The 15,127-nt window shown below is 45.1% G+C and overlaps 13 non-coding genes across 13 annotated transcripts; all 13 read left to right on the top strand.

The window, feature by feature from the left end:
- The first annotated feature begins 3,364 nt into the window (after positions 1 to 3,364).
- On the top strand, positions 3,365 to 3,435 carry trnag-gcc (transfer RNA glycine (anticodon GCC)). Its single transcript has one exon. It is a non-coding gene; the product is annotated as a tRNA-Gly (tRNA).
- A 1,701-nt stretch (positions 3,436 to 5,136) lies between these two features.
- Positions 5,137 to 5,207, top strand: trnag-gcc (transfer RNA glycine (anticodon GCC)). Its single transcript has one exon. It is a non-coding gene; the product is annotated as a tRNA-Gly (tRNA).
- A 133-nt stretch (positions 5,208 to 5,340) lies between these two features.
- On the top strand, positions 5,341 to 5,411 carry trnag-gcc (transfer RNA glycine (anticodon GCC)). The gene has a single exon. It is a non-coding gene; the product is annotated as a tRNA-Gly (tRNA).
- A 1,479-nt stretch (positions 5,412 to 6,890) lies between these two features.
- On the top strand, positions 6,891 to 6,961 carry trnag-gcc (transfer RNA glycine (anticodon GCC)). Its single transcript has one exon. It is a non-coding gene; the product is annotated as a tRNA-Gly (tRNA).
- Positions 6,962 to 7,107: 146 nt separating this feature from the next.
- On the top strand, positions 7,108 to 7,178 carry trnag-gcc (transfer RNA glycine (anticodon GCC)). Its single transcript has one exon. It is a non-coding gene; the product is annotated as a tRNA-Gly (tRNA).
- Positions 7,179 to 8,658: 1,480 nt separating this feature from the next.
- trnag-gcc (transfer RNA glycine (anticodon GCC)) lies at positions 8,659 to 8,729 on the top strand. Its single transcript has one exon. It is a non-coding gene; the product is annotated as a tRNA-Gly (tRNA).
- A 146-nt stretch (positions 8,730 to 8,875) lies between these two features.
- Positions 8,876 to 8,946, top strand: trnag-gcc (transfer RNA glycine (anticodon GCC)). The gene has a single exon. It is a non-coding gene; the product is annotated as a tRNA-Gly (tRNA).
- Positions 8,947 to 10,425: 1,479 nt separating this feature from the next.
- Positions 10,426 to 10,496, top strand: trnag-gcc (transfer RNA glycine (anticodon GCC)). Its single transcript has one exon. It is a non-coding gene; the product is annotated as a tRNA-Gly (tRNA).
- A 146-nt stretch (positions 10,497 to 10,642) lies between these two features.
- trnag-gcc (transfer RNA glycine (anticodon GCC)) lies at positions 10,643 to 10,713 on the top strand. The gene has a single exon. It is a non-coding gene; the product is annotated as a tRNA-Gly (tRNA).
- Positions 10,714 to 12,190: 1,477 nt separating this feature from the next.
- On the top strand, positions 12,191 to 12,261 carry trnag-gcc (transfer RNA glycine (anticodon GCC)). Its single transcript has one exon. It is a non-coding gene; the product is annotated as a tRNA-Gly (tRNA).
- A 146-nt stretch (positions 12,262 to 12,407) lies between these two features.
- Positions 12,408 to 12,478, top strand: trnag-gcc (transfer RNA glycine (anticodon GCC)). The gene has a single exon. It is a non-coding gene; the product is annotated as a tRNA-Gly (tRNA).
- Positions 12,479 to 13,955: 1,477 nt separating this feature from the next.
- Positions 13,956 to 14,026, top strand: trnag-gcc (transfer RNA glycine (anticodon GCC)). Its single transcript has one exon. It is a non-coding gene; the product is annotated as a tRNA-Gly (tRNA).
- A 146-nt stretch (positions 14,027 to 14,172) lies between these two features.
- trnag-gcc (transfer RNA glycine (anticodon GCC)) lies at positions 14,173 to 14,243 on the top strand. Its single transcript has one exon. It is a non-coding gene; the product is annotated as a tRNA-Gly (tRNA).
- Positions 14,244 to 15,127: the final 884 nt, after the last annotated feature.

Raw genomic sequence — 15,127 nt, 5'->3', positions numbered from 1 at the left:
AAAAGAGAGACTGTGACCATGCCAGTCCCAGCAAAATCAGACCCAGAGACCATGAAGGCATATACATTAGACAAAGATACATATGAGGTACCTGAGAAGAAAAGTGAAACGGAATGTTCTTTGGAAAATAGTACAATGTCGATAGAAACATTGGATCCTATATTCGAGACCATACATATGGGAGAATTTGGGGGTAATAAACAAGGTTCTGCAATGTCTGGGGGAAGATTTAAAATTCCAAAGAAGAAAAGCCCAAATGAAGGACAACGGCAAGACAATGACAGTCCACCGACATGGTGTGCACCACCAGATGAAAACTCTGACAATTTACCCAACCCTAGTGAACAGCAAGCTGCTAATGAGGATCTATCCACGGGATGTGAGACGAGTGACGATAGCATCCCACTTCCCATGCAAAAGGTGCAAGGTGACAGACCTCGCCTAGTGCGTACCGAGGCACTCGACGATCACGGTGGGACCACTGACGACTGCGGTGGCGGCGCACCGCTTCCACCCTCGATGGCTCGAGCCTCTCCACTGGTTGGTGCATTCCTGCATGTTCCGACTCCAGAAGTGCAGCTTCAGGGAATCTCGGCTACCTCCAGTGAACCTGTTGGGACTCCGGACGGGCATCGATAGAAGGCAGACCGGACTCCAGATGGGGAGCAGCCAAGCGCCGACTCTGATTCGCGCACGCCAGACCTTGCTCCGGACGGGCGGTGTCGCGGCCTCGGTGATGGCACGCTCAGGGTGACGGCGGATGCCACGGCGACAGGGAATGGATCGCGTGGCAGTCCCACTGGGTCGGCAGTGGCAACCAGCACCGGCGGTCCAAGATGGACACACCAATTCGCGCCATCGCCAGACGTTGATGCGAGCAACAATTCTCTCGCCAAGGCGACATGCTTCGACGTTTCTCTGCGGAGTCGCCCTTCCGGCACAGCAGGTGGACGGAACCAGCGTGCACGGTCTCGGCCAACTTCCACATCTGGCACAGTCATCGCCTTGCATGATATTAGTGATGGTGCTACTTCAATGGCAACGACCCATCGGCTACAAGATGCCGTCCACCACAAACATAAAAAGAAAAAAGACTCCACCTTGTTCCTGGCATGCAGGGCGGATGGATTGGTGCGTAGGCACAATCAGCGAGCTTTGCGCCGCCTTCCACGCTCGCAACTGAACCGTACGCACACGCCGGATCCTCGACTGGTTCCCAAGGATGACTTCGTGGAGATGCCACGGATCATGCCCCTTCCATCGCCACCAGAACCAAACCACAGCCAAGGCAACACTAACAAAGATGTTGAATGTTATATTTGCACGAATGAAAAACCAAGCACTGCACGAAGTACAACAAATGGTAAAGTAGAGACTTTGGCAACAGCATCACCTCCAACAGTCCAAGGTGAACCAGTGTGACCACAAATCTCCACAGCTGAACCGGCTTGAGGATCAGCCCATTCTTGAGGCGGTCACCCATTAGACTGGACTTATAACGCTGTTCATACGTTCAAAAAGTCAAACACTTCTGTATTATAACCTGTTGTTGTTTATTGTTCCAGATATCGTCTGACTGGACCACTGTTCAAGTTTTTTTTTTGTCTCGCATCCATGTTTTGTTATGGTACAACCTTGTTAGTGTGACGCACCCGACATCGCCCCATGTAAATAGTTACGTCATATACACACGCTGTACACAACACACACACACACTCTTAGATACACTCACGACACAATTATATTTATAACCACGTAGGCACATATCTTTGTAAAAAGGGGGGATGTCATGATATTCAAACACACACATCATGATAGACACACCAACAGACAAATCAGAACACACAACACCACAACCAATGACAGAAAGATATAAAAGCACAGACACGACCCCCGGTGGTCAGTATTAGCTGCAGAGGAGGACCAGGACAGGCCTACTACATGACACACTCAGGGAGACAGCACGTGCAGAGTATCCAGAACGAACTGTATTATAAGAGTTAAAATAAAATAGAGTTGTACCACATACAACTGTGTTGGCTCATCTGTGCACCAGAGCACCCAACACCACAAGCTGCAAACACTTATTCCTCTTCAATTAAAACCCTCCTCCTCTCACTTCTTTTTAACCCTTCACAACATTTTTACCTTCATTGTCTTAAGAAAAGTTCAAACAAACTTTGCACAAACTGACAATTTTTCACTGGACTCTTTTTTTTTACAAAGTCTTTTCATTCACCTTTTTCCATTGTCACAAATAACCAGCAAAATCACAGGAATTCCACAGCATATAAAATATCTCAACATATATATATACAGAGGAGAACACAAGCACAACAATACAATTGGACCAGTACAAACACCATAAGACAAAGAAGAGACAAAGCAGCTCGTTCAAAGCACATTCAGCCTCTCAGAACATTCCGGCTAAGGAGGAATGGCCCAAACATAAAGGGGCAACAGGATACCGGCCACAGAACAGAACAAAGCCCAGACACGCACAGTCTCACACATGTGTGAAAATATCACGAGTATCTTCACAGTACTCTTTTCCAAGAGAAGTGGGAGGAGGAGTTGTTTCACGTTGCTCGTTTCCGGAGTCCATTTGGAGATTCACACCTCATTCAGCTGAGGCAATGTTGGTGGGTAATTGTCTCCCCCTAAGGAGTCCCTTCTGTTGCAACTAGGATAATGCCAGCTTCTCAACTCTTTCCATAAAGCTTAGATTCCTCAACCTTGGCGAATGCTGATTCAACCCTTCCTTTCCTGTTTCGCAAACACGGGCGTACATTCGAGATAACGATGACCATGATGACACATGGAGGCGAATCAGGACACAGGATGTGACAGCATTGTGCCAATGTTGTTGGGTTCAGGGTGCAGAGGCCTGCATAACTGAAATGATGATGTGAGTTCAAATGTAACCAAGGCTGGTAGCGGTATAAAAGCCATCATCCAAACATAGGTTGTTTGGTGGAGGTGTGAAATCCCACTTTACTGTAACGCAGCATTAGGATAATTAGCCAACCTGGCTGTAAAATCGGAAAGATGCACAACATATTATTCTGAAAGGAAGGAGGCGGATGTTATCAAGCCATGGAATTTGCAGTCTGGCCTAGTGGAAGCACTGTTAGCTTTGTGTGAAGAAAAGTAGCGGCCTGATGATATTGCAGTGTAGCATTAGGTGATCTGTAGTGGTGTGAAGTGAGAGCACATGAGGTTTATGCGCTGCTGCGCCCGAAGTTTAGGTAAAGAAATTTGTTGCAATTTGGGGAAAGTGAGGACAAAGTGAGGAAATGGAAATGCTGCTGAGTGAAAGCATTGGGGAAAAAAAGGAGAACATCATGAAATTGATAGTTGAGTTGCATTGGTGGTTCAGTGGTAGAATTCTCGCCTGCCATGCGGGAGGCCCGGGTTCGATTCCCGGCCAATGCAAGATTGACTGTTGTTGCACTGTTATTTCTCATCTTTACACTGCATCTCTCTGCTGGTTACATGCAGTTTTCTTTGGCTAACACACATCAACATCTGTTTGCAACTCAGGCATTGTGCATGAAAGTTCAGCTTCAGTTGTGTGGCTTGCATTGGTGGTTCAGTGGTAGAATTCTTGCCTGCCACGTGAGATGCCCGGGTTGGATTCCCGGCCAATACATTGCAGCTCCTTTGCATTCCTCTGCTCAGCAATTTTTCATTCCTCTCTACATTCTTACCACCAGCTTTCTTTTATCACAACTACATTTTCACCATACACTCCCTCCGCATCAATCTCTTTACCACTTTCCTCATGCTCATTTTCAACATCTGCTTCACAACACTCTCCCTTTTCCTGTCCGCTTCACCACTCCCAGCTGCAAACACTCATTCCTCTTCAATTAAAACCCTCCTTCCCTGACTTCTTTTTCACCTTTCACAACATTTTTACCTTCATTGCCTTAAGAAAAGTTCAAACAAACTTTGCACAAACTGATAATTTTTCACTGGACTCTTTTTTTTTTACAATGTCTTTTCATTCACCTTTTTCCATTGTCACAATTAGCCAGCTAAATCACAGGAATTCCACAGCATAGCAAAATATGTCAACATATATATATACAGAGGAGAATACAAGCACAACAATACAATTGGACCAGTACAAATACCATGAGACAAAGAAGAGAAAAAGCAGCTCGTTCAAAGCTCATTCAGCCTCTCAGAACATTCCGGCTAAGCAGGAATGGCCCAAACATAAAGGGGCAACAGGATACCGGCCACAGAACAGGACAAGGCCCAGACACGCACAGTCTCACACATGTGTGTAAACGTCGCGAGTATCTTTACAGTACTCTTTTCCAAGATAAGTGGGAGGAGGCGATGTTTCACGTTAATCGTTTTCGGAGTCCATTTGGAGATTCACACCTCATTCACCTGAGGCAATGTTGGTGGGTAATTGTCTCCCCCGAGGGAGTCCCTTGTGTTGCAACTAGGATAATGCCAGCTTCTCAACTCTTTCCATAAAGCTGACATTCCTCAACCTTGGCGAATGCTGATTCACCACTTCCTTTCCTGTTTTGCAAACACGGTCCTACATTCGAGATAATGATGACCAGGATGACACATGGGGAATCAGGACACAGGATGTGACAGCATTGTGCCAATGTTGTGGGTTCATGGTGCAGAGGCCTGCATAACTGAAACGATGATGTGAGTTCTAATGTAACCAAGGCTGGTAGCGGTATAAAAGCCATTATCCAAACATAGGTTGTTTGGTGGAGGTGTGAAATCCCACTTTACTGTAACGCAGCATTAGGATAATTAGCCAACCTGGCTGTAAAATCGGAAAGATGCACAACATATTATTCTGAAAGGAAGGAGCCGTATGTTATCAAGCCATGGAATTTGCAGTCTGGCCTAGTGGAAGCACTGTTAGCTTTGCGTGAAGAAAAGTAGCGGCCTGATGATATTGCAGTGTAGCATTAGGTGATCTGTAGTGGTGTGAAGTGAGAGCACATTAGGTTTATGCGCTGCTGTGCCCGAAGTTTAGGTAAAGAAATTTGTTGCAATTTGGGGAAAGAGAGAACAAAGTGAGGAAATGGAAATGCTGCTGAGTGAAAGCATTGGGGAAAAAAAGGAGAACATCATGAGATTGATAGTGGAGTTGCATTGGTGGTTCAGTGATAGAATTCTCGTCTGCCATGCGGGAGGCCCGGGGTCGATTCCCGGCCAATGCAAGATCGACTGGTGTTGCACTGTTATTTCTCATCTTTACACTGCATCCATGCAGTATTCTTTGGCTAACACACATCAACATCTGTTAGCAACTCAGGCATTGGCGTTGAAAGTTCAGCTTCAGTTGTGTGGCTTGCATTGGTGGTTCAGTGGTAGAATTCTCACCTGCCACGCGGGAGGCCCGGGTTTGATTCCCGGCCAATGCATCGCAGCTCTTTTGCATTCCTGTGCTCAGCAATTTTTCATTCCTCTCTACATTCTTACCACCAGCTTTCTTTTATCACAACTACATTTTCACCATACACTCCCTCCGCATCAATCTCTTTCCCGCTTTCCTCATGCTCATTTTCAACATCTGCTTCACAACACTCTCCCTTTTCCTGTCCGCTTCACCACTCACAGCTGCAAACACTCATTCCTCTTCAATTAAAACCCTCCTCCTCTCACTTCTTTTTAACCCTTCACAATATTTTTACCTTCATTGCCTTCAGAAAAGTTCAAACAAACTTTGCACAAACTGATAGTTTTTCACTGGACTCTTTTTTTACAAAGTCTTTTCATTCACCTTTTTCCATTGTCACAAATAACCAGCTAAATCACAGGAATTCCACAGCATAGCAAAATATGTCAACGTATATATACAGAGGAGAACACAAGCACAACAATACAATTGGACCAGTACAAATACCATGAGACAAAGAAGAGAAAAAGCATCTCGTTCAAAGCTCATTCAGCCTCTCCGAACATTCCGGCTAAGGAGGAATGGCCCAAACATAAAGGGGCAACAGGATACCGGCCACAGAACAGGACAAGTCCCAGACACGCACAGACTCACACATGTGTGTAAACATCGCGAGTATCTTTACAGTACTCTTTACCAAGATAAGTGGGAGGAGGCGATGTTTCACATTACTCGTTTTCGGAGTCCATTTGGAGATTCACACCTCATTCACCTGAGGCAATGTTGGTGGGTAATTGTCTCCCCCGAGGGAGTCCCTTGTGTTGCAACTAGGATAATGCCAGCTTCTCAACCCTTTCCATAAAGCTGACATTCCTCAATCTTGGCGAATGCTGATTCACCACTTCCTTTCCTGTTTTGCAAACACGGACCTACATTCGAGAGCATGATGACCAGGAAGACACATGGGGAATCAGGACACAGGATGTGACAGCATTGTGCCAATGTTGTGGGTTCATGGTGCAGAGGCCTGCATAACTGAAATGATGATGTGAGTTCAAATGTAACCAAGGCTGGTAGCGGTATAAAAGCCATTATCCAAACATAGGTTGTTTGGTGGAGGTGTGAAATCCCACTTTACTGTAACGCAGCATTAGGATAATTAGCCAACCTGGCTGTAAAATCGGAAAGATGCACAACATATTATTCTGAAAGGAAGGAGCCGTATGTTATCAAGCCATGGAATTTGCAGTCTGGCCTAGTGGAAGCACTGTTAGCTTTGCGTGAAGAAAAGTAGCGGCCTGATGATATTGCAGTGTAGCATTAGGTGATCTGTAGTGGTGTGAAGTGAGAGCACATGAGGTTTATGCGCTGCTGTGCCCGAAGTTTAGGTAAAGAAATTTGTTGCAATTTGGGGAAAGTGAGGACAAAGTGAGGAAATGCAAATGCTGCTGAGTGAAAGCATTGGGGAAAAAAAGGAGAACATCATGAAATTGATAGTGGAGTTGCATTGGTGGTTCAGTGGTAGAATTCTCGCCTGCCACGCGGGAGACCCGGGTTCGATTCCTGGCCAATGCAAGATTGACTGGTGTTGCACTGTTATTTCTCATCTTTACACTGCATCTCTCTGCTGGTTTCATGCAGTTTTCTTTGGCTAACACACATCAACATCTGTTAGCAACTCAGCCATTGGGATTGAAAGTTCAGCTTCAGTTGTGTGGCTTGCATTGGTGGTTCAGTGGTAGAATTCTCACCTGCCACGCGGGAGGCCCGGGTTGGATTCCCGGCCAATACATTGCAGCTCCTTTGCATTCCTGTGCTCAGCAATTTTTCCTTCCTCTCTACATTCTTACCACCAGCTTTCTTTTATCACAACTACATTTTCACCATACACTCCCTCCGCATCAATCTCTTTACCACTTTCCTCATGCTCATTTTCAACATCTGCTTCACAACACTCTCCCTTTTCCTGTCCGCTTCACCACTCACAGCTGCAAACACTCATTCCTCTTCAATTAAAACCCTCCTCCTCTCACTTCTTTTTAACCCTTCACGACATTTTTACCTTCATTGCCTTCAGAAAAGTTCAAACAAACTTTGCACAAACTGATAGTTTTTCACTGGACTCTTTTTTTACAAAGTCTTTTCATTCACCTTTTTCCATTGTCACAAATAACCAGCTAAATCACAGGAATTCCACAGCATAGCAAAATATGTCAACGTATATATACAGAGGAGAACACAAGCACAACAATACAATTGGACCAGTACAAATACCATGAGACAAAGAAGAGAAAAAGCATCTCGTTCAAAGCTCATTCAGCGTCTCAGAACATTCCGGCTAAGGAGGAATGGCCCAAACATAAAGGGGCAACAGGATACCGGCCACAGAACAGGACAAGGCCCAGACACGCACAGACTCACACATGTGTGTAAACATCGCGAGTATCTTTACAGTACTCTTTACCAAGATAAGTGGGAGGAGGCGATGTTTCACATTACTCGTTTTCGGAGTCCATTTGGAGATTCACACCTCATTCACCTGAGGCAATGTTGGTGGGTAATTGTCTCCCCCGAGGGAGTCCCTTGTGTTGCAACTAGGATAATGCCAGCTTCTCAACTCTTTCCATAAAGCTGACATTCCTCAACCTTGGCGAATGCTGATTCACCACTTCCTTTCCTGTTTTGCAAACACGGACCTACATTCGAGAGCATGATGACCAGGAAGACACATGGGGAATCAGGACACAGGATGTGACAGCATTGTGCCAATGTTGTGGGTTCATGGTGCAGAGGCCTGCATAACTGAAATGATGATGTGAGTTCAAATGTAACCAAGGCTGGTAGTGGTATAAAAGCCATTATCCAAACATAGGTTGTTTGGTGGAGGTGTGAAATCCCACTTTACTGTAACGCAGCATTAGGATAATTAGCCAACCTGGCTGTAAAATCGGAAAGATGCACAACATGTTATTCTGAAAGGAAGGAGCCGTCTGTCATCAAGCCATGGAATTTGCAGTCTGGCCTAGTGGAAGCACTGTTAGCTTTGCGTGAAGAAAAGTAGCGGTCTGATGATATTGCAGTGTAGCATTAGGTGATATTGTAGTGGTGTGAAGTGAGAGCACAGGAGGTTTATGCGCTGCTGTGCCCGAAGTTTACGTCAAGAAATTTGTTGACATTTGGGGAAAGAGAGGACAAAGTGAGGAAATGCAAATGCTGCTGAGTGAAAGCATTTTGGAAAAAAAGGAGAACATCACGAGCTTGATAATGGAGTTGCATTGGTGGTTCAGTGGTAAAATTCTCGCCTGCCACGCGGGAGGCCCGGGTTCGATTCCCGGCCAATGCAAGATCGATTAGTGTTGCACTGTTATTTTTCATCTTTACACTGCATCTCTCTGCTGGTTCCATGCAGTTTCCTTTGGCTAACACACATCAACATCTGTTAGCAACTCAGGCATTGTGCATGAAAGTTCAGCTTCAGTTGTGTGGCTTGCATTGGTGGTTCAGTGGTAGAATTCTCACCTGCCACGTGAGAGGCCCGGGTTGGATTCCCGGCCAATACATTGCAGCTCCTTTGCATTCCTCTGCTCAGCAATTTTTCATTCCTCTCTACATTCTTACCACCAGCTTTCTTTTATCACAACTACATTTTCACCATACACTGCCTCCGCATCAATCTCTTTACCACTTTCCTCATGCTCATTTTCAACATCTGCTTCACAACACTCTCCCTTTTCCTGTCCGCTTCACCACTCACAGCTGCAAACACTCATTCCTCTTCAATTAAAACCCTCCTCCTCTCACTTCTTTTTAACCCTTCACGACATTTTTACCTTCATTGCCTTCAGAAAAGTTCAAACAAACTTTGCACAAACTGATAGTTTTTCACTGGACTCTTTTTTTACAAAGTCTTTTCATTCACCTTTTTCCATTGTCACAAATAACCAGCTAAATCACAGGAATTCCACAGCATAGCAAAATATGTCAACGTATATATACAGAGGAGAACACAAGCACAACAATACAATTGGACCAGTACAAATACCATGAGACAAAGAAGAGAAAAAGCATCTCGTTCAAAGCTCATTCAGCGTCTCAGAACATTCCGGCTAAGGAGGAATGGCCCAAACATAAAGGGGCAACAGGATACCGGCCACAGAACAGGACAAGGCCCAGACACGCACAGACTCACACATGTGTGTAAACATCGCGAGTATCTTTACAGTACTCTTTACCAAGATAAGTGGGAGGAGGCGATGTTTCACATTACTCGTTTTCGGAGTCCATTTGGAGATTCACACCTCATTCACCTGAGGCAATGTTGGTGGGTAATTGTCTCCCCCGAGGGAGTCCCTTGTGTTGCAACTAGGATAATGCCAGCTTCTCAACTCTTTCCAGAAAGCTGACATTCCTCAACCTTGGCGAATGCTGATTCACCACTTCCTTTCCTGTTTTGCAAACACGGACCTACATTCGAGAGCATGATGACCAGGAAGACACATGGGGAATCAGGACACAGGATGTGACAGCATTGTGCCAATGTTGTGGGTTCATGGTGCAGAGGCCTGCATAACTGAAATGATGATGTGAGTTCAAATGTAACCAAGGCTGGTAGCGGTATAAAAGCCATTATCCAAACATAGGTTGTTTGGTGGAGGTGTGAAATCCCACTTTACTGTAACGCAGCATTAGGATAATTAGCCAACCTGGCTGTAAAATCGGAAAGATGCACAACATGTTATTCTGAAAGGAAGGAGCCGTCTGTCATCAAGCCATGGAATTTGCAGTCTGGCCTAGTGGAAGCACTGTTAGCTTTGCGTGAAGAAAAGTAGCGGCCTGATGATATTGCAGTGTAGCATTAGGTGATCTGTCGTGGTGTGAAGTGAGAGCACATGAGGTTTATGCGCTGCTGTGCCCGAAGTTTAGGTAAAGAAATTTGTTGCAATTTGGGGAAAGTGAGGACAAAGTGAGGAAATGGAAATGCTGCTGAGTGAAAGCATTGGGGAAAAAAAGGAGAACATCATGAAATTGATCGTGGAGTTGCATTGGTGGTTCAGTGGTAGAAGTCTCGCCTGCCACGCGGGAGGCCTGGGTTCGATTCCCGGCCAATGCAAGATTGACTGGTGTTGCACTGTTATTTCTCATCTTTACACTGCATCTCTCTGCTGGTTACATGCAGTTTTCTTTGGCGAACACACATCAACATCTGTTAGCAACTCAGGCATTGGGCTTGGAAGTTCAGCTTCAGTTGCGTGGCTTGCATTGGTGGTTCAGTGGTAGAATTCTCGCCTGCCACGCGGGAGGCCCGGGTTCGATTCCCGGCCAATGCAGCACAGCTCTTCTGCATTCCTGTGCTCAGCAATTTTTCATTCCTCTCTCCATTCTTACCACCAGCTTTCTTTTATCGCAACTACATTTTCACCACACCCTCCGCATCAATCTCTTTACCACTTTCCTCATGCTCATTTTCAACATCTGCTTCACAACACTCTCCCTTTTCCTGTCCGCTTCACCACTCACAGCTGCAAACACTCATTCCTCTTTAATTAAAACCCTCCTCCTCTCACTTCTTTTTAACCCTTCACAACATTTTTACCTTCATTGCCTTAAGAAAAGTTTAAACAAACTTTGCACAAACTGATAATTTTTCACTGGACTCTTTTTTTACAAAGTCTTTTCATTCACCTTTTTCCATTGTCACAAATAACCAGCTAAATCACAGGAATTCCACAGCATAGCAAAATATGTCAACGTATATATACAGAGGAGAACACAAGCACAACAATACAATTGGACCAGTACAAATATCATGAGACAAAGAAGAGAAAAAGCAGCTCGTTCAAAGCTCATTCAGCCTCTCAGAACATTCCGGCGAAGGAGGAATGGCCCAAACATAAAGGGGCAACAGGATACCGGCCACAGAACAGGACAAGGCCCAGACACGCACAGTCTCACACATGTGTGTAAACATCGCTAGTATCTTTACAGTACTCTTTACCAAGATAAGTGGGAGGAGGCGATGTTTCACGTTACTCGTTTTCGGAGTCCATTTGGAGATTCACACCTCATTCACCTGAGGCAATGTTGGTGGATAATTGTCTCCCCCTAAGGAGTCCCTTGTGTTGCAACTAGGATAATGCCAGCTTCTCAACTCTTTCCATAAAGCTGACATTCCTCGACCTTGGCGAATGCTGATTCACCCCTTCCTTTCCTGTTTCGCAAACACGGACCTACATTCGAGAGCATGATGACGAGGATGACACATGGGGAATCAGGACACAGGATGTGACAGCATTGTGCCAATGTTGTTGGGTTCATGGTGCAGAGGCCTGCATAACTGAAATGATGATGTGAGTTCAAATGTAACCAAGGCTGGTAGCGGTATAAAAGCCATCATCCAAACATAGGTTGTTTGGTGGAGGTGTGAAATCCCACTTTACTGTAACGCAGCATTAGGATAATTAGCCAACCTGGCTGTAAAATCGGAAAGATGCACAACATGTTATTCTGAAAGGAAGGAGCCGTCTGTCATCAAGCCATGGAATTTGCAGTCTGGCCTAGTGGAAGCACTGTTAGCTTTGCGTGAAGAAAAGTAGCGGTCTGATGATATTGCAGTGTAGCATTAGGTGATATTGTAGTGGTGTGAAGTGAGAGCACAGGAGGTTTATGCGCTGCTGTGCCCGAAGTTTAGGTAAAGAAATTTGTTGACATTTGGGGAAAGAGAGGACAAAGTGAGGAAATGCAAATGCTGCTGAGTGAAAGCATTGGGGAAAAAAAGGAGAACATCATGAAATTGATCGTGGAGTTGCATTGGTGGTTCAGTGGTAGAATTCTCGCCTGCCACGCGGGAGGCCCGGGTTCGATTCCCGGCCAATGCAAGATTGACTGGTGTTGCACTGTTATTTCTCATCTTTACACTGCATCTCTCTGCTGGTTACATGCAGTTTTCTTTGGCGAACACACATCAACATCTGCTAGCAACTCAGGCATTGGGCTTGGAAGTTCAGCTTCAGTTGCGTGGCTTGCATTGGTGGTTCAGTGGTAGAATTCTCGCCTGCCACGCGGGAGGCCCGGGTTCGATTCCCGGCCAATGCAGCACAGCTCTTCTGCATTCCTGTGCTCAGCAATTTTTCATTCCTCTCTCCATTCTTACCACCAGCTTTCTTTTATCGCAACTACATTTTCACCACACCCTCCGCATCAATCTCTTTACCACTTTCCTCATGCTCATTTTCAACATCTGCTTCACAACACTCTCCCTTTTCCTGTCCGCTTCACCACTCACAGCTGCAAACACTCATTCCTCTTTAATTAAAACCCTCCTCCTCTCACTTCTTTTTAACCCTTCACAACATTTTTACCTTCATTGCCTTAAGAAAAGTTTAAACAAACTTTGCACAAACTGATAATTTTTCACTGGACTCTTTTTTTACAAAGTCTTTTCATTCACCTTTTTCCATTGTCACAAATAACCAGCTAAATCACAGGAATTCCACAGCATAGCAAAATATGTCAACGTATATATACAGAGGAGAACACAAGCACAACAATACAATTGGACCAGTACAAATATCATGAGACAAAGAAGAGAAAAAGCAGCTCGTTCAAAGCTCATTCAGCCTCTCAGAACATTCCGGCGAAGGAGGAATGGCCCAAACATAAAGGGGCAACAGGATACCGGCCACAGAACAGGACAAGGCCCAGACACGCACAGTCTCACACATGTGTGTAAACATCGCTAGTATCTTTACAGTACTCTTTACCAAGATAAGTGGGAGGAGGCGATGTTTCACGTTACTCGTTTTCGGAGTCCATTTGGAGATTCACACCTCATTCACCTGAGGCAATGTTGGTGGATAATTGTCTCCCCCTAAGGAGTCCCTTGTGTTGCAACTAGGATAATGCCAGCTTCTCAACTCTTTCCATAAAGCTGACATTCCTCGACCTTGGCGAATGCTGATTCACCCCTTCCTTTCCTGTTTCGCAAACACGGACCTACATTCGAGAGCATGATGACGAGGATGACACATGGGGAATCAGGACACAGGATGTGACAGCATTGTGCCAATGTTGTTGGGTTCATGGTGCAGAGGCCTGCATAACTGAAATGATGATGTGAGTTCAAATGTAACCAAGGCTGGTAGCGGTATAAAAGCCATGATCCAAACATAGGTTGTTTGGTGGAGGTGTGAAATCCCACTTTACTGTAACGCAGCATTAGGATAATTAGCCAACCTGGCTGTAAAATCGGAAAGATGCACAACATGTTATTCTGAAAGGAAGGAGCCGTCTGTCATCAAGCCATGGAATTTGCAGTCTGGCCTAGTGGAAGCACTGTTAGCTTTGCGTGAAGAAAAGTAGCGGTCTGATGATATTACAGTGTAGCATTAGGTGATATTGTAGTGGTGTGAAGTGAGAGCACAGGAGGTTTATGCGCTGCTGTGCCCGAAGTTTAGGTAAAGAAATTTGTTGACATTTGGGGAAAGAGAGGACAAAGTGAGGAAATGCAAATGCTGCTGAGTGAAAGCATTGGGGAAAAAAAGGAGAACATCACAAGCTTGATAATGGAGTTGCATTGGTGGTTCAGTGGTAGAATTCTCGCCTGCCACGCGGGAGGCCCGGGTTCGATTCCCGGCCAATGCAAGATTGACTGGTGTTGCACTGTTATTTCTCATCTTTACACTGCATCTCTCTGCTGGTTACATGCAGTTTTCTTTGGCTAACACACATCAACATCTGTTAGCAACTCAGGCATTGTGCATGAAAGTTCAGCTTCAGTTGTGTGGCTTGCATTGGTGGTTCAGTGGTAGAATTCTCACCTGCCACGTGAGAGGCCCGGGTTGGATTCCCGGCCAATACATTGCAGCTCCTTTGCATTCCTATGCTCAGCAATTTTTCCTTCCTCTCTACATTCTTACCACCAGCTTTCTTTTATCACAACTACATTTTCACCATACACTCCCTCCGCATCAATCTCTTTACCACTTTCCTCATGCTCATTTTCAACATCTGCTTCACAACACTCTCCCTTTTCCTGTCCGCTTCACCACTCACAGCTGCAAACACTCATTCCTCTTCAATTAAAACCCTCCTTCCCTGACTTCTTTTTCACCTTCGACAACATTCTTACCTTCATTGCCTTCAGAAAAGTTCAAACAAACTTTGCATAAACTGATAATTTTTCACTGGACTCTTTTTTTTTACAATGTCTTTTCATTCACCTTTTTCCATTGTCACAAATAGCCAGCAAAATCACAGGAATTCCACAGCATAGCAAAATATGTCAACATATATATATACAGAGGAGAATACAAGCACAACAATACAATTGGACCAGTACAAATACCATGAGACAAAGAAGAGAAAAAGCAGCTCGTTCAAAGCTCATTCAGCCTCTCAGAACATTCCGGCTAAGGAGGAATGGCCCAAACATAAAGGGGCAACAGGATACCGGCCACAGAACAGGACAAGGCCCAGACACGCACAGTCTCACACATGTGTGTAAACGTCGCGAGTATCTTTACAGTACTCTTTTCCAAGATAAGTGGGAGGAGGCGATGTTTCACGTTAATCGTTTTCGGAGTCCATTTGGAGATTCACACCTCATTCACCTGAGGCAATGTTGGTGGGTAATTGTCTCCCCCTAGGGAGTCCCTTGTGTTGCAACTAGGATAATGCCAGCTTCTCAACTCTTTCCATAAAGCTGACATTCCTCAACCTTGGCGAATGCTGATTCACCCCTTC

Source organism: Scyliorhinus torazame, chromosome 3, assembly GCF_047496885.1.
Source record: "Scyliorhinus torazame isolate Kashiwa2021f chromosome 3, sScyTor2.1, whole genome shotgun sequence".
Classification (NCBI taxonomy): Eukaryota; Metazoa; Chordata; class Chondrichthyes; order Carcharhiniformes; family Scyliorhinidae; genus Scyliorhinus; species Scyliorhinus torazame.
The sequence above is the reverse complement of the archived record's forward strand: the minus strand, read 5'-3'. Positions and strand labels throughout refer to the sequence as shown.